Source organism: Mixophyes fleayi, chromosome 2, assembly GCF_038048845.1.
Source record: "Mixophyes fleayi isolate aMixFle1 chromosome 2, aMixFle1.hap1, whole genome shotgun sequence".
Taxonomy (NCBI): Eukaryota; Metazoa; Chordata; class Amphibia; order Anura; family Limnodynastidae; genus Mixophyes; species Mixophyes fleayi.
The window spans coordinates 374,367,852-374,390,438 of NC_134403.1; the positions used below are offsets into that span (position 1 = coordinate 374,367,852).

The following is a 22,587-nucleotide window of genomic DNA, read 5'->3' on the forward strand; positions in this document are numbered from 1 at the left end:
TTCCCAGTGCTTCTCTATCAAGATAGGTTTATAGATCATGGTGTTATACAAGTCTATGCAGTGATTAAGTGACCCAGTCGTTGACGGATAGGATTTTTTAAAAAAAAAAACAACTTGATATTGGAATGTCAAAAGATACGAACGACTTATAAGAACAATGTAGAAATAATATACATTTTTAACAGAAGAAGCCATACACCAGAAGGTAAGGGTTAGGAGTGGATTACATTTATGTGAATATTCAACCACTATTCAAGCCCCCCCCTTCCGGGTCTCTGAAGAAGTTTCAGAAGTAAAATTTCCTAGAAGAAAAAAAATCACAGCAAAAACATGACTTAAAACATGGAGACTAAAATGCCCCAGAAACAAATAAATACAAATCAATATTCATCAATGAACAGTCACTAACACATACTGTGGTCCTATTATTACAATGGTAGATCTTTCAACTTGAAAAAAAACACCACAACACTGAAGGCAAATACATGACAGCTATAATAGCCATAAATGGTACATTATATACAGGACATAATGAATATATTCAGGTGCCACTATCAACATCTTCATAGCTCCAGACTGCTAATGTCCCAAGTAATAGAGATAACCAGACTATTGGATAAAACCAGTAGCCTAAACTTACTCTGGGCTACTTGAAAACCTTAAAGAGCAATTAAAAACACTATTTCTCATGAACATAGATCATTTGATGTGCATTGCTGAGCTAAGTAATATACATGACATAACTGGAGTTTACTGTGTCTATCATGTTTCTTTCCCTCCTCTACAACAGGGAGCCAGCAGAGATAGATATTATTAGGAATACACTGGCAGGAAGACTGAGGTTGTGTTGCAATAAACTAATAAGTGGAAACTGTCACAATGACACACCATACAGATATTTGGGAATCACAGTGTCACGTCCAGGCAAGTTGTTCAGGTTCAGGATGAGCGTCAAAGCCTGCTATGCAATGACTACCCCCCGAGAGGTATGGAGTCTAATGGAAGGAGAGGTATTCCCCGCAGACACTGGTTTGAAGTGTATAGTGAGCCACCAGTTATTATTTCAGTAACAGCCCTGCGCAGCTTTAGCTTTGATTTCCGTTTTAGTTTTAAACATATTTAGTTAGGTTGGTTCCAGAGTATAGTTCCCTGTACATCTTTGACAATGACAAAACTTAATCTGAGTAGAGTCAATTAATATCTTTGTATGTTATATGCTAAAGCGACAATAACTAATAGAATAATTAGCCTGGAAATTTCTTGTATCTTTCGAATACTCTTATTTTATTTATTAGTTTTGGTTCTGTATGTTTTGTTATGTAGTGTGTTTTGTTGTTGTGTCCCTTAAAAATCTAATAATAAAAACACTTTATTCAACAACAAAAAAGAAAACAACCTTTCTCCCCCAAGTCCAAAGTCTCTGGCCTGCTGTGGTTTCACTTGGGTCTGATGGTACACAGCAGTACACAGTTCCTACAAAGGGTCCCATGAGTGCGGGCATATCATCCCACCCAGCTGGAGTAGGGCTTTCTGCTGCCCTGTGTCATAAGATGAGACATTAAAACTGGGCCACTCCTGTGCACACATCCGTGGTAGAAGAGTTATAGTCCTACATCCCTTGGGTGCCTTGTCAACCCTTAAATGCCCAACTGCAAATAGTCCCATGTCCTCTGTTTCTGGAGTCCATGGTCCCCTCCCCCATATACTCAAGTGAAAATTGCCCAGAGACAGAAAAACTTTGGGGCTCCTTGTTCAGTTGTTTCTGGCAAAGATCCAATCCCCACTCCCCCAAACACTCAAGGGACAACTGCCCAGTGACAGGCAAACGTGGGGGCTCCATTAATTCTTTGCTGCTGGGGAACCCTCTGTCCCCCTCCCAAACCACTTGTGGGTGCCCCTGTATGTATGTTGGAGTACATCTCCCCTCCCCCATCCAACTGTTGCACTACATCCCTCGCCTCAGGCGCATCGGGGTAGTGTGAATCCTCATTGGGCCCAGACTTGTTCTCCTGGCAGCAAACCAGTGTGGATGATCCAGTACAGGCTCTTGTATAGGGTCCTGGGTCCCCAGATTTGGAGCTGGAGTGCGATGCTTCAAAGCTTGTGGGGCTGGTGAATCTTGCTGTGCTGGTGCCCTCTCAGACACCCACTCAGTCAACATCTCCTCATCTGCCAATTCTGCATAGGGAAAGGTGTGGGAGAATTTTTCCCAGGGCCCCATGGTAGTGGCCCCTATCATGACAATTCCTTTATCCTCTGGGCAGCACGGTAGCTAAGTCGTTAGCACTTCTGCCTTACAGCACTGGGGTCATGAGTTCAATTCCTGACCATGGCCTTAACTGTGTGGAGTATGTATGTTCTCCCCGTGTTTGCGTGGGTTTCCTCCGGGTGCTCCGGTTTCCTTCCACACTCCAAAAACATACTGGTAGGATAATTGGCTAACAAATTGACTCTAGTCTGTGTCTGTATGTTAGGGAATTTAGACTGTAAACCCCAAAGGGGCAGGGACTGATGTGAGTGAGTTCTCTGTACATCGCTGTGGAATTAGTGGCGCTATATAAATAATTGATGATAATGAATTCTGTCATACAGTCTGTAATCATGATTTCTGATGGTAGCTCTTTTCCATCCAAGCCACCAAATGGGAGGATTTCTCCTAATTCTGAGTATTCAGAGGTACAACATCCTCACCAACATAGTATCTTGGACAGCTGTGTATAATCCACCGGGATGGACCTCCCCCTGATTAACAGACTGAGCAGCCTTTTTTGTTAGAATGTGACAAAAGAGATATTATAATTGTCAATTTTTTGGTATTCATTCGATAACACTGATCCTGCCACATTTCAGTGTCGGTAAGTCTTTGTCGCCATACCTTGTGCTGCTTCTTCAAAACTCTGTTGCAGACATTGCATTTGTTCTCAGAGAGGTATGTGGGGACCTAAAGTTAGCATCCATTTCCTATAGACACTAAAGGCATTGCAGGGATTCTCATAATCTTTTAAAAGACATTTGAGGATATCCGTGCGCGTGCAGCACAGTTATGGTACGCTCCTTATCTGGCATTCCACTATCAAATCCTCATCATCATCATTTATTTATATAGCGCCACTAATTCTGCAGCGCTGTACCCATTCACATCAGTCCCTGCCCCATTGGAGCTTACAGTCTAAATTCCCTAATATAGACACACACACACACAGACAGACACTAGGGTCAATTTTTGATAGCAGCCAATTAACCTACCAGTATGTTTTTGGAGTGTGGGAGGAAACCGGAGCACCCGGAGGAAACACACGCAAACACAGGGAGAACAAACTTCACACAGATAAGGCCATGGTCGGGAATTGAACTCATGACCCCAGCGCTGTGAGGCAGAAGTGCTAACCACTGAGCCACTGTGCTGCCCTCCATACTGATTGTCTCTAGTGGATCTGTAGCATCTGCTAATGGGACAGATTCTATTAGTACATTTGTAAGGGATTCATCAGGCATGTCACTCTGCCGGAACAGTCCATTTTCGTCTTGTTTGTACTTCAGATTATTGTTGTAACTGGATTTTCCCTTGGCCAGATTCTGCATAGTACAAATAACTTCCTTTGTAAAATCATCCCATTCTGGTTCATCCCGAAAATTCCAGGCACTTGCTTCCTCTTTCAACATTAGGAACACATCCAACAGGTTTTACAATTTCTCCTGTAGACTGGCTCCTATCCACATAATAATCTTTGGGCACTCCTCATCCCAATAATCCAAAATGTGCTGCATTGTGGTGGGGTGGTGTAATACATCCATATCCCCGTTCTGCAGACACTGCCACTGTTTTTGATCCCAGAAAACCTTTCTCCTGGTTGAACTGGATTGTGTTATCCCTTCATTTGGGATTTTTTTTCAACACTAGGCTGTGATCTGCTCTCTTCTTCCCAGAGCTCACACCCATTTTACTTCCAGTGATCACCTCACTGTGATTTCCTCTCCTTGAGACACTGTACCATCTTCCGTTCTCCACTGCCTCCCCTTACCAAATTGGAACTTAGACGGCATCTTCCCTTGCCTAAAGCCCACAATGCTTTTGTGACACTTTCTACCTTAAAGCCTTTAGGAGTAAGTTCAGGATAATGTGGTAACTGGTTGCTAGTGCTACTGCTTTGCAGAGCCCTGGAGTGTATCACGATAAAGTTCTACCCAGAGAAGAGCTGGGACTGAGTGATCCTACTGCTTGCCACCAACAATAGGATGAGCTGTACTTCAACAGAAGGTCCCCTGCTCGGCTCTAGAGAAAATGTCTGAATTAGACATGTTGAGAACAATGGATACTAATTAGCTTTCCCTTTCAAGTGTATACTGCAACCTGATCCCTACCCCTAAACCCCCTGGCTTCACTTTAAGGACAACTACTTGAAACTGGAGAACTCTTTTGACTGAAGTCTATAAAGTCTATAAAGTCTCCAAAAACATACTAGTAGGTTAATTGGCTGCTATCAAATTGACCATAGACTCTCTGTCTGTCTGTGTGAGTGTGTTAATTAGGGAATTAAGACTGTAAGCTCCATTGGGGCAGGGACAGATGTGAATGAGTTCTCTGTACAGTGCTGCGGAATCAGTGGCGCTATATAAATAAATGATGATGATGATGATGATAATGCACATGTCAAATGGAATGTTAAATAAAACCACGCTCCTTCCACCTACAGCAGACCTCACTATCTAAATGTCACCCCAACATATTAGCCAACGACATATAAAAAAACCAAAGGATGGTGAATATCTGCACTAGTGTAAAGATACAAAACATATAAGGTAGACACAAAAGCAGTACAGACCAGAGTCCAAAAGTATAGTCCTTGATTAGAACGTGTGAAGCTATTCCTACTTTGTGATTCCATTGTTAATATATAAAAAAAAGAAAAAACATAGTGTAACCTGTATTTCACTAGATATATTATCTTTGAATCAAATAACATTGCGGAAGATTCTAACGTGAATAAAACACTGTATGTTAATTAACCTTGCACTTAAAAAACAGAGCTTAATACATTAACAATCATCACTATAAGTATGTATCTTAGAAGCTATTATGGCTAGAAAGAATATAGGATCTGTGTAGATATTATACTAGTAATAAAAACATTCGTGGGAAAATAAAGTAGAAAAAAATAAATATTTTCTAAAATCTCCCAAGATTCAAACTCAGCCCTTTACATATGCCATGATATATATCATAAAAGGAGCACAAATATATTAAGTATCAATTATAAAATAAGGACATTTGCAAAATAAGACATATGTAAAAAATATATAAAACATCAGTATACAATACATGGAAAATGTCAGTGATAGGGAATACCAATCTCTAGAAATCAATAATTGCGCGAATCGGAGGTGTATACATAAATATACATACATACAGAAAATGCAAAAGCTCATTGACTTTGAAGTAGCATTAATAAATGTCTTTTATCAAAAATGTTGCTCCAGATAGACTACTAGTAAGAAAAATGCCAGATACCAGAAACCGCTGCCTGACGTGCAGGGTATACTCTCCCTAATCACTACCTAGTTAAACTCTTATCCTACATCGTCCTGTGAACTTGATGATCGTTCCTCGGAGTCCAATACTCAATGCTGCTCTGAACACTGCAGTTCCGACTGGCTTTACATATGCTAACCATAGACCATGTGTCATCAGCAACGGCGGCCGCGGGCACTGTCGCGACTCTCGGTCCTCTGTTAGTGGCGTCCCGGCCATCTCCATGACGACCAGGGCGTCACTTCCGGCTCCCTCGTTACGGTAACTTAGGCAACAACCGGGACGCTTCAGGCTCTCTGCCAGCTGTCAAACAGCTGGGCGCGCGCGCAGGGCTGTTTAGGCTCAGCCAATTATGACTGATAAGTTCAAAGCGCAGCTGGGCACTCTGCTTTTTCATTGGCAGCAGTGCCAGTAATTAATTATGGAAACCCTGGGAGCACTTGCAGGGCTTTGCCCTGATTGGCCCTTAGTATTATTTAAGGCAGTGAGGACTAAGCCTATCGGTTGTAGCATTCTGTTTCAGTATTGCTGCCCACTTCTGTGCTGTGTCAGTGTTTAACCTTTGATTGCTTCCCCGTGTATGACCTTCTGCCTGTACCTTGACTCTGAATCTTTGCCCGTGACCCTGACCTTCTTCCTGTACCTGGACTCCGAACCTTTGCCTGTGGCCCTGACCCAGCTGGTACCCAATGTCTCCACCTGTGCTTTGTAAAGTCTGCAGATCTCTGGCCTGTCCCTACTCCGTGTATTACCTCTGTACCTGTGCGCTGCCGTGTAAACATAAACTTTTACTACACTGAGTGAAAGTCCTGGGGGCATCTGAGTACCTGTGAGCATAACCAGTCTCTACGGGAAAGGCGGCTGCGATAGGTGAAGACCTTTTCTGATAAGTTTTACAAGTTTATGCCGCACTGCTTGCCATAACACCATGTTGAGCCACGAACTCTATTGGTACTTCGTATGATATCTGGACATCCTTAAGGTGAAATAACATCCAACTGCACGAATGGTGTAAGACTATATGTAAATAAATAGAAAAGATTGTGTTTTACAATTATATTATGGAAAGAAAAAGTTTTTCCACTCTGAATTGATCCCCAAAAGGGAAATAGAAGTGTCAGGCGCTGTTCCGCTGCTTCCTCGGGACGGTCGCCTGTCTTGTCTCTCGGCGCATCTGGTTGCCTGCAATACATCCGGCCGCACTGCCGAGGCTTCTGCGCATGCGCTATTCTAACCTCCGGCGGAGCCTCTCTCCTCCTCATTGACTGCCTACAGTTTATAATGCAGTTCCTGTCCTCCCCCGTGCCCGAGTATTAGGTCTCCTCCCTGCCCCAACGTTTCTGTGTGTTTGGCTTGCCTGACTACCTCAGTTATTCCTGTGCCCTTACTACCCGGATTGTCTTGACTACGCTTAGTGCATTGTTGCTCCTGCCTGTTACCAACCCGGCTTGTCTGACCCCTCTTCTGGATTGTACCTTTGTACCTCGTTGCCAGCACGTTACCGAACCGGCTCATCAGACTACTATAATTCTGTGCCTCACTATACGACTCGGGGAAGGACCGCGACCTGCGTGTCTTCTGCAGCGGAGCCCATATCCCCTTGCGGGGGTTCTTAGTGAAAACCAGGAGCACGTTATATTCCGTACCTTCCTCTCGAGTTGTGCCAACCTTAGCAGGTACTCTACACCTAGTTGTGACAGTATACTCTGGCCATGACCACCAAGGGTACTGGTGAACCATCAGCCCATGACCTACTACTCCATCTGGCTCAGCAAGTTGAACAGCAAGAGACGGCTCAGGCCCATCTGCTTCAGTGTGTCCATGGAATGGTTACCCGTTTTGATGCTTTGCAGGGTTCGCTGACCGCCTCCCTGGCCGTAACTTCTGCAGCAACACCGTCCAGTGTGGTCACGGTCTCCACTTCCTCATCCAGCCTGCACATTCCGGCTCCGGAGAAATTCGATGGAGATCTCAAACGGTACAGAGGCTTTTTGAATCAGTGCGCCATACAGTTTGAATGTAACCCCGGGGCATTTCCTTCTGAGCAGACAAAGATGGCTTTCATAATTTCTCTATTGAGCGGCCAAGCCCTTGCCTGGGCCTCCCCCTTGTGGTAACGAAATTACCCTCTTCTGGGTAGTTCTGCATCTTTCATTGAAGCCTTCAGGAAGGTCTTTGACGAACCTGGGAGAGTGTCCTCTGCTGCTGCAAGTCTATGTCTTCGCCAAGGTAATCTTTCTGCGAGACAATACGCGGTACAGTTCTGGACCCTGGCGTCAGAGTTAAAATGGAATAATGAGGCTCTAGTAGCAACCTTCTGGCAAGGCCAGGTCGACCGGATCAAGGATGAGCTCATTTCCAGAGATCTCCCTCCGGACCTGGATACTCTTATTTCTCTATGTATCAAGGTGGATTTGCGCTGTCAAGAACGTACACAGGAATGCTCTTCCACCAGACGCTTTGTTCCATGATTGGCACCCAAATTTCAAAATACAGTCCTGCCCCAGGAAGAACCCATGCAAATTGGAGGTTCCCGACTGTCTCCAGAGGAGCGGGAGAGACGTTTTAAACAGCAACTCTGCCTTTACTGTGGAGATTCTGGTCACCTCCTCAAGGGTTGGCCTAAGAAACCGAGAAACCCCTCCTTCTAGACGGTGGTAGGGAGGCCGCTTTAGGAGAATCCACAGTTGCTCCCAATTTCCAAATATACCTCTGAACATCTCATGGCTGTCACCCTGAGCCTCAAGTCCTCCGGGAACTACATCTCGGCAGTTTTCGCTTCTTGGCTCCAAATTCCTCTACTATCTTTGCCTCAGCCGCTGTCGCTTACGGCAGTGGATGGTAATCGTGTCAGCAATGATTCCATCACCTTCGTTACAACAACAGTTCGGCTGATAGTAGGAGCTTTACACAGTGAGACTATCCAGTTCCTGGTATTACCTAAATCCATTAACCCCCTAATCTTGGGGTTACCATGGCTTTGGATGCATTCGCCTTAATTGGATTGGGACTGTGCTCAGGTTACCACGTGGGGTTCAGAGTGTCGTCACAGATACATGTCCGGGGTTCCTTCTTCCATGGCACGGGTGCTCTGCCATTCCACGTTTGCAGATTCTACTCTTCCTCCTGTGTATGCAGCTTTCCAGGATGTCTTTATTAAAACTGAAGCTGAAAGTCTGCCTCCACATCGATCCTGGGATTGTTCAATTGCATTAACACCTGCTCAACCCATTCCCAAGGGTCGGATTTACCCGTTGTCTCGACCTGAGACAGTAGCCATGTCCCACTATATTGCTGAGAATATGAAACGTGGATTCATTCGCAAGTCTTCTTCTCCGGCTGGGACAGGGTTCTTCTTTGTCAAAAAGAAGGACGGTTTGCTACGTCCATGTATTGATTACTGCCCCCTTAACTGCTTCCCAGTTAAGAATCGCTACCCGCTACCCCTTATGTGACTTATTTGATAGAATCAGCGGCTCCCAGATATTTACCAAACTCGACCTTCGAGGAGCCTACAATTTGATCCGTATTAAGAATGGAGATGAATGGAAGACAACTTTCAATCCCAGGGACGGGCATTTTGAGTACCTAGTAATGCCCTTCGTCATTTGTAATGCCCCTATCTTCAAATCATTTGTCAACGATATCTTCCAGGACTTCTTGTATACCTCCGTTGTAGTCTATCTGGATGACATATTGGTGTTTACTAAAGATCTTGTCTCCCATTGTGAACTAGTCAAAGAAGTTTTACTCAAATTACGCAAACACCATCTCTACCGCAAACTAGAGAAATGCGTCTTTGGAATGCCACAAGTATCTTTTCTTGGTTTCATTGTGTCCGGTATGGGAATATGGATGGATCCAACTAAAGTATCCGCTATTTTGGAATGGCTCCAACCCCAGAGTCTCAAAGCTATTCAGAGATTCATTGGATTTTCGAATTACTACCAACATTTTATCCAAGACTTTTCCTCCATCATTCCACCTATTATGGCATTAACTAGAAAATCTGCTAAACCTAAAGTTTGGTCTCCGGAGGCCATTGCCGCTTTTGCTACCCTAAAGAAGGCGTTTTCCTCTGCACCAGTTCTTGCCCAACCCGGATCAAGAACGACCATTCTTCCTAGAATTTGATGCATCCTCTGTTGGTATCGGAGCAGTGCTTTTTCAAAAATCCTGTTCTGGTACTAACACTCCTTGTGGGTTTTTCTCCAGACGGTTCCTTCCCAGTGAAAACAACTATGGAATTGAGGATAAGGAGCTCCTTGCCATCAAAGCCGCACTTGAGGAATGGCGTCATTTACTGGAGGGTGCTCTTCATCCAGTTACTGTGTTTATGGATCATAGAAATCTGGTGTTCATCCGAGAGGCTCATTGTCTCAACCTTCGTGAATCTTTCTGGGCATCCTCCTTTACACGGTTCAATATGATACGCTCTGTCACAGCGCCAAACACGGACGGCCTGATGCCTTATCTCGGTTCTTTGACGATTCGGACCGCTTAACCCCGTTGGTAGCTCAATGCATCTTTGACCCCTCCAGTACCGTAGCTCTCGCCAGAGCGGAAACCCGTTTCCCCCCCCCTATCGATCCTTTGTGGAGCCCCCATCTACGACTCAAGACCTTACATTGGGCTCACTCCTCTCGTACTGCTGGACATGCCGAGATTAAGAAGACCACTGCATTACTTTGTCGCCGGTTCCGGAGGCACACTGTCTGCGCCGACATTTGAAAATTTATTGCGGCCTACACTATCTGTGCCCAACACAAGTCTTTCAGAGGAGCTCCTGCTGGTCTGCTTCGCCCAATACCTATTCCCAATGTTTCCTCGGAGAGTATTGCCATTATTACCGACCTTCCGTCTAGTGCTGGATATAACACCACCTGGGTTGTCAGTGACAGATTTTCCAAAATGGCTTATTTTGTCCCCCTCTGAGGGCTGCCCTCTGCCAGTCGCCTAACATTTTTATCAAAGAGATTTTCAAAATCCATGGCTGTCCCAAAGAAATCATCTTGGATGGAGGGGTCTAATTTACTTCCCAATTCTGGAGAGCCTTTTGTAAAAACCTGGGTACTGATCTGAAATTCTTCTCTGGGTACCACCACCAAACCAATGGTCAGACTGAACGGACAAATCAAGATCTGGAGACCTTCCTTCTGTGTTTTACCTCTGATAACCAGAATAAATGGTCTCAACTCCTTCCTTGGGCCGAATTCTCCCACAACCAGCATCTCCATGAATCCACGGGACTGTCTCCCTTCTTTACGTGTTTGGAACTCACCCTACCTTTCCGGGTGCTTTTGTATCTTCAACCTCCACGGTTCCCGCTGCAGACACTCTCCTCCGGGAATTCTCTCTCTTATTTGGTCAAAGACTAAGACAGTGTTACGGAAAGTCACCCAACATCACAAAACCTTTGCAGATTGTTGCTGGAGACCCAAGCCACTCCTGGCTGTGGGAGACCCAGTCTGGCTATCCACTAGAGATATGAAACTTAAAGTTCCATCCATGAAGCTAGCTCCACGATTTATTGGCCCTTATACTATTCTACAAGTCATTAACCATGTTTGCTACAAACTAAAGCTTCCTCCTTCTCTCAAGTGCCACAACACCTTCCATGTTTCTTTACTACGGGCCTTAGTGCTCAACGAGTTCTTTTGGCCTCCTTCTCGACCTACTCCCGTACAGTCTTCAGCTGGGATCGACTATGAAATCAGTCGGATTGTGGACTTTCATTTGTTGCATGGCAGGCAACAGTTCCTTGTTCATTGGAAAGGATTTGGTCCAGAAGAGAGATCCTGGATAAACAAACAGGACTTACACATCCCTCGATTACTTAAGAGATTTCTTAAACAACGGGAAGAGAGAGGAGCTAGACTTCTAGCCGGACTGCCTGGGCTTCTGCGCTGCTAGGCAACGGGATGCTATTCTAACCTCTGGTGGTGTCCGATGACAGCTCTACCGCCTCTCCTACTCCTCATTGGCTGCCTACAGTTTATAAGGCAGTTCCTGTCCTCCCCCTGTGCCAGAGTATTAGGTCTTCCTCCCTGCTCCAGCATTCCTGTGTGATTTTGGCTTGCCTGACTACCTTAGTTATTCCTGTGCCCTTACTACCCGGATTGTCTTGACTATTCTTTTGGATCTCCCTAGTGCATTGTTGCTCCTGCCTGTTACCAACCCGGCTCGTCTGACCCCTCTTCTAGATTCTCCCTTTGTACCTCGTTGCCAGCACGTTACCGAACCGGCTCATCAGACTACTATCATTCTGTGCCTCGCTATACAACTCGGGGAAGGACCGCGAACTGCGTGTCTTCTGCAGCGTAGCCCATACCTCCTTGAGGGGGTCTTGGTGAAAACCATGGGCACGTTAGATTTCACACCTTCCTCTCGAGTTGTGTCAACGTTAGCAGGTACTCTACGTCTAGTTGTCACAGAAGAGTCTTATAAATATCATTGTTTGGATAAAAAAAACAAAAAACAAAAAGAAAAAACAAACATATATATATATATATATATATATATATATATATATATATATATATATATATATATATATATATATATATATATATACACACACACATTTTTATTACCAAATACATGCTGGAATATTTTCCTATTAAAACATTAACAAACAAATTCCTCCGTGTGAAATTCAGTATCAGTAGTGGTGTGCGCTTACAAACAGATCAGTTTTTATACATGCCCTTGTTTCATACACATGTGGGAAGCGTAGACGTTATTGAGTCTGACAAATAAGATTCTATGTTTGTGGCATTTATTTTGAAATATAACAACAAATCATGGCAAATTAAAAGAACTATTAAAAAATATTATTCCATCCTACAACAAGATACTGTACTTAGAAATGTATTACCACAGATACCGAAGAAAGGAACAGTCTGAAAAACATTTTAGTTCTGAGCCTAGTAAAATGTGAACAAGAGAGAAATAAAGATGTGGATGTTGGGTTAGATTCTTTATAAAGTTGGATCCCACAAAAACCTGAGGGTTGTTATAGATGTGGAAAAACTAGATGTACCACATGCAAACATAGGGCCTGATTCATTAAGAAAAGTACTTTTTTTCACTTAAGTTTTCTCCTAGACAAAACCATGTTACACTGCAAGGGGTGCCTATTAGATTATTATTTGGCACATAAGTTAAATACTGGCTATTTTTTCCTAAATCAACAATGGTTTTGTACAGAACACTTAAGTAAAAAAACTTACTCAAATTTTTGCTTAACTTTCCTTAATGAATCAGGCCCATAAAGAACAAGTTTATAGAATTCCAACATGCGGGTAAAATGATAAAATACAAGGTTTTATTAATTGCAACACATGTTATGTGATTTATGCCTTAAAGTGTAGCTGTGATCTGATCTATGTGGGTAGAACCACTAGACCAGGGGTAGGCAACCTGCGGCTCTCCAGGTGTTGTGAAACTACAAGTCCCAGCATGCTTTGCCAGTAGATAACCAGCAGATAGGTGGCAAGGCATGCTGGGATTTGTAGTTTCACAACACCTGGAGAGCCGCAGGTTGCATACCCCTGCACTAGACCATTGAAAACTAGATTCATGAAACGAAGAAAAAATATCCAAAATAAAAAAAATCATAATGTATCCCGCCATTTTAATTTATACCATGTGCGCATGTATGGTTTTGTGCGGACCTGCCCATTCATATTTATCTAGGTTCTGTTGCATATTGATATTTAGTTAAGATGAATACACTATATAGAAGAATTTTTTAGCTCCCGGATAACTATGGATATTTTCATTTGTTTCATATCCCCCCACGTGTTATATTCTGATGTCACTTCTATAGGGAGATAAGAGGTGGAATGGATTTGGATAACACATATAATTGATTGATATGGTAGTTTATGATGGAGAATACATGTGTGCTTATATTTACAGGAATTTTTTATATAGAGGTTTCTTAAAAATAACTTATGTGCATGGAAAGTAGTGGTATTTGTCTTAGATTTTGGTGGCTATTTTGTAAAACAACACTTTATATTTTCCGAGTGTAATAGAGCAAGTGGTCTTTGGGACGTTAAAAGGAAAGTACATCAAATGAAAGATCTGTATAGCGTGAATTAGTATTAAAATAGTAAAAGGTCAAAAAACAGTTGAAAATGTATACATTTTTTTATTATATTCATTTTTATATTTTACATTTATATTTTTCATGTTTTTATTGATTATATGAGTTTGTGGAATAAGTCTTATAATGGTACTTGTGTATTTTTTTAAGATATACGGCATCATTTAAATAGTGAGTCATATGTGTGAATTCAATTCGCTAATATCTAATTAATTGTATAGACAAGACCTTTAAATAGGTGCTCACTGCCAATCAATGAATAGATGTTTGGATGAGTCCTTTGAGGAAATCGCAAGTGTGCGATGAAATGTGTCAGAACAAGACTTAATATTGCTTACTAAAAACTATGGGTCCCATGGACATTTATTCATCTCCAGTAGTGCTTCTCTACTTATTATAATATTTTTGGCAATAGAAATTATTGTGGCAAGAATACCTTGTAACCATCACAGCTCCGATCACGTGAACGGAACACACGGATCCAAAGTTTGCTGTCGGAAAACAGAAGTGTAAACACCGAGATTCGGGGTATCCGGGAGAAACGCCAACACGGTAGCTATCTGCATTTTTATGTTTGCTATATAATGACTTACTGAATCCGACAGATTGGTCTTGTGCATTCTCTTGTCGATGAGAGAATGGAAATTATCAGCCTTTTCATATCGGAAAACAGTCTCTATTGGAATCAAGGTTTTTTTGTATGCCAGCTATATATCACTCACTAGCTGGAACGATACTAAGCAATAGAGGAGACAATATCAAAAATATATGTTTCTTGGTTCATTTGAAACAGTTATTAAGTCCTATCAAGAAGGAGACCTTAATAACATTCATTCTTCAATGACCAATTATCAGTATAGTGATACATGATATATGTGCAATTCAGACAGTTTATATTCTGACCACAAGTAGAACAGTGCACTGGTCAGACTTGAAATTGTTCAATATATGTCCACACACATAGGTATTGTGTTTTATCTTCAATATATCTGTATTTCCATTGTTTTTATCATTTATTTTTCAATTTGTTTGGGTTTTATGTAATAAAAGGTTGTTATATTTATTTCCTTGAACTCATTATTTTGAGATATTAGTGTCTCTTTTTCCAGCGCTATTTTGTTGGTGTTTTTTTATCCATTCAATCAAGCCTGCTGCTTGAAGATAATAGGGAAAGGGCCAGTACACTCCCTGATCAGCTGCCCATTGCTTGACTTGTTTAACAGTGAAGCGAGTTCCATTGTCAGATTGGATTTCTTTTGGCACTCAATAACAAACTGTTAGGTCTTCAAGCATTTTGATTGTAGCTCCTTGATCTGCACTGGCAGATGGCTTGACAACCAAGACCCCTGAGTAGGTGACTATTGCAGTACAACAGTATTTCACTCCCTCTCTGCCTGTTGGCAGTCGTCCCATGAAGTCGATTTGCCACTCTTGTCCAGCTCTTTCTCCTCTATATATGGAGCCCACATCCCCAGTCAATTTCTTCTTATAATTCAAGAGTTGTTTCACACTTTTCCACAATTTCTCTTGCCATTAACTGGGTCATTGGAATGCCTTTTCTTTGTGCCCAGGCATACGTGCCTTCTGCTTCACTATGGCCACATTGAGCGTGAGCCCATTCTCTGAGGTTGTACAGCTCTGTCTCCTCTTGAGGTGACCGTTCTACTGTCTTGACTTGGACCAATGCATCAGCAACTTCATTTCCTTCAAGTCCGGTGTGGGTATTGACATGGCCGACTGACACTTGTCTCTGATTACACCTATTCCATATTTCAGTCCACATCTTTGTTCCTTCCCAGATCACCATGTCATGGACTTTCCAGCTGTTTTGTTGCCATACTGGCAGCCAGGTTGTCAGACCTTTGAATACTGCCCAGCTATCGGTGTAGATTAAAACCGGGCCTTCTGTTTCTTCCAATGCCATAAATACAGCCTTAAGTTTTGGTTACTGGCTGGAACCTCCTTCTCCTGACTCACAGATGATCTCTTGTATCTGCGGTTGATAGGCTGCTGCTGTCCAGCTGTGACCATTTGATGTCAGTATGGCTGATGCACCTGTGAACCAAGCATATTTCAGCTGCTATTCTGGAAGTATAGCATATGGTTCGGCCACTTGCACTGGAGTTGAGGCAACTCTTTCTTAGTGCTCTCGAAGTTCACCATTCCAGCAATATATGCGGAAACTTGTGAAAGTTCTTGACTTGATACTCCTCTTTTATGTAGGTACTATTTCTACTTCTGCAGAGTCTGTTTCTGAGCTAGTATGTGCACCCAGTCCTTCTTGTCTTACCCAATGAGCCACTGGCAATTCTTTTCTCACAGTAACTGGTTGTTGTTTAGTAGTACTTTCAATATGTTGTAAGGCTGTGTATGCTGCTAGAAGAGTATTTTTGAGATTGGTGTATCTTCTTTGTGCAGATGAAAACTGCTCGATTCAAAAACCAATGGGTATCTTTTTTTATCCACTGTTTGCACTGTTCTGCCATAGGCCCCAGGACATACCATGAGCTACCGTCACGTCCAGGTAGAATGGCTGATCCACCTGGATGGGGCCCAAGGAGTTGTGCGCCTGGATTACTTGCTTGGCTGCTTGTAAAGCATCTTGTTCTGCAGTCCATAAACTCTGATTTCTTTCTGGTAACATTGTATATAGGCCTTAAGATGAGGCCCAAATGAGGAACAAAAGATCTCCAGTAGCCAAGTGTACCTAACCCAAAGTGCTTCTTTGGCACTGGTGGGAGCCGTCATCTGTGATATTGCTTCTTAGACTGGCTCAGGTATTGTTTTCTTTGGTCATGTCCAGATCATCCCCAGAAACTTTACAGAATGGGCTGGGCCTTGCACTTTGTCTCTGTTGATTGCCCACCCTCGGCTCTCTATGTGCTTGATCAGTGTCTGCAGATCCTCTGCGACTTGCTCTGCTGTATTTCCCAACAGCATTATGTCATCAATGTAATGGTAAACACTGCAGCTGAGCTCTGGACTGACCATTTCTAAATCTCTGGATTGTCACACTATGTTTATAGCCTTGGGGTACTACCTGCAAGGTGTATTGTCTTCCCTCCCAGGTAAATGCAAACTGATCTTGACTCTAGTGCTACTGGGATAGAAAAAAAAAACATTAGCCAAATTGATCACAGCATGCCATTCTCCTAATGTGTCTTGTATTTTCTCCACAATAGTTATTATGTCAGGAACTGTTGCTGCCAGAAGGGGCGCTACTTTGTTTATCCCCCTCTATAGTCAATAGTGAGGCGCTATGTTCCGTCCGGTTTCCACACTGGAAACAGAGCTGAGTTATATGGGCTACTTGCGCCTCTGAACACCCCGGCTTTCACAAGTTGTCAATAGTCTGTGTAATTTCTTCATGACCTCTGTGACAGGATGGACCACCTATGACACTCTATCTGTTGTTGCTGGGAACTGGCTGGGCTTACTTTTCCACCGTTCCCTTTCGGTATCCCAAATGCGCCCTCTAACTGCAGTTGGAGCGGCTTACAAATGCTGCCACCACTGGACTCCTTACCGGCATCCAGAACCGGGTTTCTTCTGGGTAACTTACGCTGCTAGTGTACCTCGTTACTGGTGTACCTGGGCTGGAACCCCTGATCTCTTCCTACGGATTGGAGTGGCTTTGGATGGATTCCTCCTGGCCTATTACACTGGTCAGAGCTGCTGGGTAGCGGGCAGGGCAGTGGTACTGAAAAGCTGGGTCCAAATCACAGAAACAGCCGGAAACGGATTAACGCTGGGTCTAATCTGTAGGTCACAGGGAGAGAGAAGTTTCCAAGCAGGTGTTTTTTATACAGTTCTGGACACAGCCTCACAGGGTAAACCAGCCCCCTGAGGTCTGAGCGATTATTAGAATCAGGATGTAATATGTTTGACTTAGATGCAATGCAAAGCTAACAATATTTACACTTATCTGTGATATCCTAAAAGTTGCTGTGATTTCCTGCATCTTGTTTTAGACACAGAGGAAATCTAACAGCAAGTCCAATTAAACCTTCCTGTGCCTTAAGGTGTTGGACCCTCACACATCAAAAGGCCTAATTAACATGAGATTAACATGGGTCCTTTCTTCAGACAGTTGCAGAAGACACATTTCCTCCCCTTAAAAATTGCCAAAGAAAAGTTACAAAACCCCAAACAAGACATTTCAGCAAAATACACAAAAGACTTCCTCAACAAATGCTTGTTGCATCATATATATTGTCGAAGTCAGCAAATTGGATAAAGTCATTTCAATTAAAGTCTAGCAAACTTGGTTGTCTTTGTCTGAAAAGATGCGTACGGTACGCTATGACATACAAGGGCACGCTACGGCGTGAAAGGGCGTACGCATCCACTACACGTGGCAGCAACAGTAATCGGTCTTTTACCATACATTCGCACAAACACGCATACTTATAAAATAGTACACATTAATGGTAATTGCAACACATAGTCAGTTATGTCGAAATATAGTAGTATTTACAGGTTATATCAGAGTTACATGCATATCAGTGAAATACACGGAATGGGTTAAAGGAATAACATCATGAGTGGTATCATAATGAACCTTATTACATATCCTACTGTTTGGTTCACTCTGCGAGGGAATCGCAGAGTGCATACGCAAGTTATGAATGATAGGGAATTATGAACTACTTCAGACTAAGGAATCCGGGCGGGAAGAGCAGAGCATACCCCCTGCAGAGATGACCCCCTCCTTTGGATTCCTTAGGATGAACCAGCCAATGATTGACGACCCCTTGGACATTCCTGAGACCCGGACCAATAGATGCAAGCTATACCATCTTCATTGTATTACTGTATTTGATTGTGTATATAAGCAGCAGCTTGTGATCCAGAATGCAGACATCTTGTCCCCAGACTTCAGGATTGAATGACTGCACTGGATCCAGAGCGCCTGCGATAAGTAACGGCTGTATTTACTATTACTTCGCTTGAGCATATTATTCCACTTATTGCGAATAAATCTTTGTGCTTTGGAAACACAAATCGAGGTTCGACAATCATTATTGGTTAGCGACAATACGCACATAACAATTTGGGGGCTCGTGAGCTTTGGAGGTTTCGTTGCCGATGATACGCAAGACCAACGGATTTCGGTTCCTCAACAAAAGGTGGAGACGCGTCATAAACGGGTAAGAACGCATGGTGTTCAAAACCTGAATTTTACTCTGTGTTGCGAAACCGAATGTCCGTTTTGCATTATCTAGGGCACGCTAACTAGAACCTAGGGACAAAAGAGAAAACTGTTTCTTTTTTCTGTCATTGTGCGTTTTAACTGTATTGCATTGCTTAGCGTATGTGTATTTCCTGCTGTGCGTACGCGAACTTCCGGTAGACTTGCCACGTGGTTAAACAATCGTTTTGATAGTTATTGTACATGTATAGTATAATTACTTGTGAAAGCCTCTGAGATATTATTACTGTTGTTGGGAACTTTTGATTTTCTGCGCAGAAAAGGTGTATAGTGTGTGATGTTGTAACGTAGATACACTGTTTTATTGTGGATTGTGCTCAGTTGCTGTCTGACGAGGCGGATTGCCCAACTGAAGGACGGTATACAGGGCAGGTATACCGAATGCGAAAACCGGGTTTTCGCAAAGCGCTACCAATAGATCGCAAGGTTTGCTAATAATTAGTATTGGTAGGCAGTGCGATCCGATCGCACCGTTAGTGGGAATTGGTGAAGCAGCTAGGAGGAATTATACTGGAAAGGCAGGTTGATTGTATTAACTTGCGCTCCCAGCGATAATAAACTCAGCAGATTTTTGTGGTTGAGCCAGGGTATCGAGGAGCTGATAGCCCTTGGGGCCCACAGTGATATTTCTGTGTTAGGGATCCTCGCCAGGGGCGAGAAAAGCGAGTGAACGCGGCTAAAGGAAATACGTTCACCGAGCATTATAGATCTCTAGCGGTGAGTATAGCAACAGAGTTGAAATTATTAGGTGGAAAGAACAGAGCATTGCGGTGTGTCTGTATTTCACATTTGGCCGGAAGGAACAGAGCATTGCGGTGTGTCTGTGTTCCGGGTAGAAGGTATATTGTTCAACATGGGTGCTAAGCATACGCTAGATATGGTCAGTGTACTGCCTAAGGAAGGCCCTATTGGTTCAGCGAAATTTCTCATGTGTAAGAAATATGGTGCATACGCAACTGTGTATTGTGACACGTGGGTCAAGATGACCAAAACTTGTGATAGGCCTTTCCCAACAATAGGAAGTTTTAATGCAGAGGTACTAAATACCGTAAAAGATAAAGTATGGTTGATTACCTCAACGAAAGTGAGGAATAAACATAATGATTGTTTAAAATTGTGGCAAATGGAAAGTAACACGTGGCAGAGCAGCGAATGCAAACCGGAAGTAGGCGTGACGAAAAGCGCGCGCAAGGCGGATGTAACCATTGCGAAGCGTGGCGAACTCAGCGCAAGCGCGCCCCCGCCACCTTATGTGGCGGGAGGGGCAAGTACAGCCGTTGTTAAAACTGAAAATAGAAAAATTGCTAAGTTGTATCCTGTTTTAAACCAGTTTAAATCAAGTGTATCTGAAAGTGAAGATGAACCCACTGTGATTTCGGCCATTGCCCATGCCGTTAGTGTACTAGAGGCTCAGCGCAAGTATGAGAAAATGGCTGAGATAGGTGAGAGTAGCGTGATCACTAGGAGTGAAAGCGTTCTAAATCTAGGACCAGTAAATCCTGTAGTGTCTCCTGAAGTCAGTGTACCAGAGGGTGCGTTCCCGGTCCGCACAATATCAGTTCCCAATGGGAAACCAGATAAGGATGGTGTAGTTCCTTTAAGAAATGTTACAATGCATTGTCCCTGGACTAGATCAGAATTACGTTCCATTATGACTGAATTCCCAGATCCTAGAAAGGAGTTAGCTAAATGTCAGAAATTTGTTAAAGACTTAGGAAATGCTCACGAACCAACCAGTAAGGATTGGCGGGTAGTGTTGAGGGCGTGTCTTCCTCCCAATACTAACATACAAAAATTTATTGAAGATTGTTTGTTGGAGGAAGATGACACCTTGACTGATGAGATTAACCAACGGAATATAGAACAAATTGTCAAACACTTAGCCATCTGTTTTCCAGTAGTAGTAAATTGGAGTAAGATTTTCACCATTAAACAAAAGGATAGTGAAAATGCCTCAGATTACTTTGCTAGAGCTATAACAGCGATCGCACGATTCACTGGGATATCCAACATAAGTGAGGATCCACATCACAGAGAGGTAGCTGTAGGGGTACTGATGGATGGCCTTAGAGAAAATTTAAAGACGAGAGTACAAACCACATTACCTAATTGGAGAGGCGTCACGGTAGACTCTCTTAGGGAGTCTGCTGTGGAGCATGACAAGAACCTTTTTAGAAAAAGGGAAGAGAAAAGTGATAGGTTAATGATGGTAAGTATACAGGCTGTAGAAGGGGTGCATACACGACCACCAGCATACAACCCATATAACAGGAAACCTAAAGTGATCAGGTGTTTCATCTGTAACGAGGAAGGACATTACGCTAGAGAGTGTAAAAAGGAAAGACTCAATACACAGAAAGGTGGGTCACATAGATATCCTCCAAGGAGGGATTCACAGACTAGAAGACTCACATCTACCCGCGCATATTACGGCAGCAAATGCTGCGCGGGAAATCAATAGTCAGCGGTAGGGGTCAGGTCATACCTGTAGTCTACAGCCAGTGAGGTTAACTGAGAGTCAGAGTGAAGAACCAACAATGATAGTTGACATAGCTGGTAGGAAACAAACTTTTCTTGTAGATACAGGGGCGGCCCGATCTGTGATAACCTCTCCTTTCAACCTACAGGTGACCAGTAAAACTATTCCAGCTATGGGGGTAACGGGAAAAGTGTTACATTATCCTCTAACTAAACCCGCCGAAGTTACTATCGGGCCTCTGCATACTAAGCATTCATTTCTCTTGGCTGCAGCGGCTCCTACTAACTTGCTAGGGAGAGACTTGTTATGTAAAATGGGATGTGTCATATACTGTACTTCTGATGGTGTGTTCTTAGATATGCCGGAGAAGGTCGCACATGAGGTACAGGATATATTGGACACCCCTCAAAGGTTAATGTTACACTCTACTGTTATAGAACAAAGTCCATCTCAAGTAAAGGGGATGTTGCTGGGAATACCAGGTTCCCTATGGACCAGAGATGGACAGGACACTGGACTGATGGCAAACGTAGCCCCTGTCATGGTCAATCTAAAAAGTGGTAGGATAGCTCCAAAAATCCCACAGTATCCATTAAAACCGGAGGTGGAACTAGGGGTATATCCTGTTATGGAGAGGCTGTTACAACAAGGGATTTTAATTCGTACAGCCAGTACAGCAAATAGTGCCATTTTCCCTGTGAAGAAGAGTGGGGGGAGGGGTTATAGATTAGTCCAGGACTGAAGGGGAATTAACAAAGTTGTTGAGAGCCAATTCCCCGTAGTGCCGAATCCAGCTGTCATCCTCATGCAGATTCCACCGTCTGCCAGTCATTTTACTGTCATTGATCTATGTTCTGCTTTCTTTTCAGTCCCTCTTCACCCTGACTGCCAATACCTTTTTGCATTCTCCTACAGGGGAGTGCAATACACATGGACCAGTCTACCCCAGGGGTTCATTGACAGCCCCAGTATTTTCTCCCAAGCCTTACATGACTGTTTGCAATCCTTTCAACCCCACAATGGGTCTGTTCTAATTCAATATGTGGACGATTTGTTGTTGTGCTCTGATTCTTTTATGTCATGTTTGCATGATACTAAATTGTTGTTGCTTCATCTTTCACAAACAGGGCACAAGGTGGCAAAGGATAAATTACAGCCATGTCAGACTAAGGTCAAATACTTAGGACACTGCCTCACTAAGGGGCTAAGACACCTGACAACCGACAGAATTGAGGCCATACAACACATGACCC

At 43.2% G+C, this 22,587-nt stretch overlaps 1 long non-coding RNA gene across 1 annotated transcript in view; it reads right to left on the reverse strand.

The window, feature by feature from the left end:
• The window catches only part of LOC142139667 (uncharacterized), a 62,852-nt gene that overhangs the window by 32,840 nt on the left and 7,425 nt on the right, over positions 1-22,587 (reverse strand). The window lies entirely within an intron of this gene.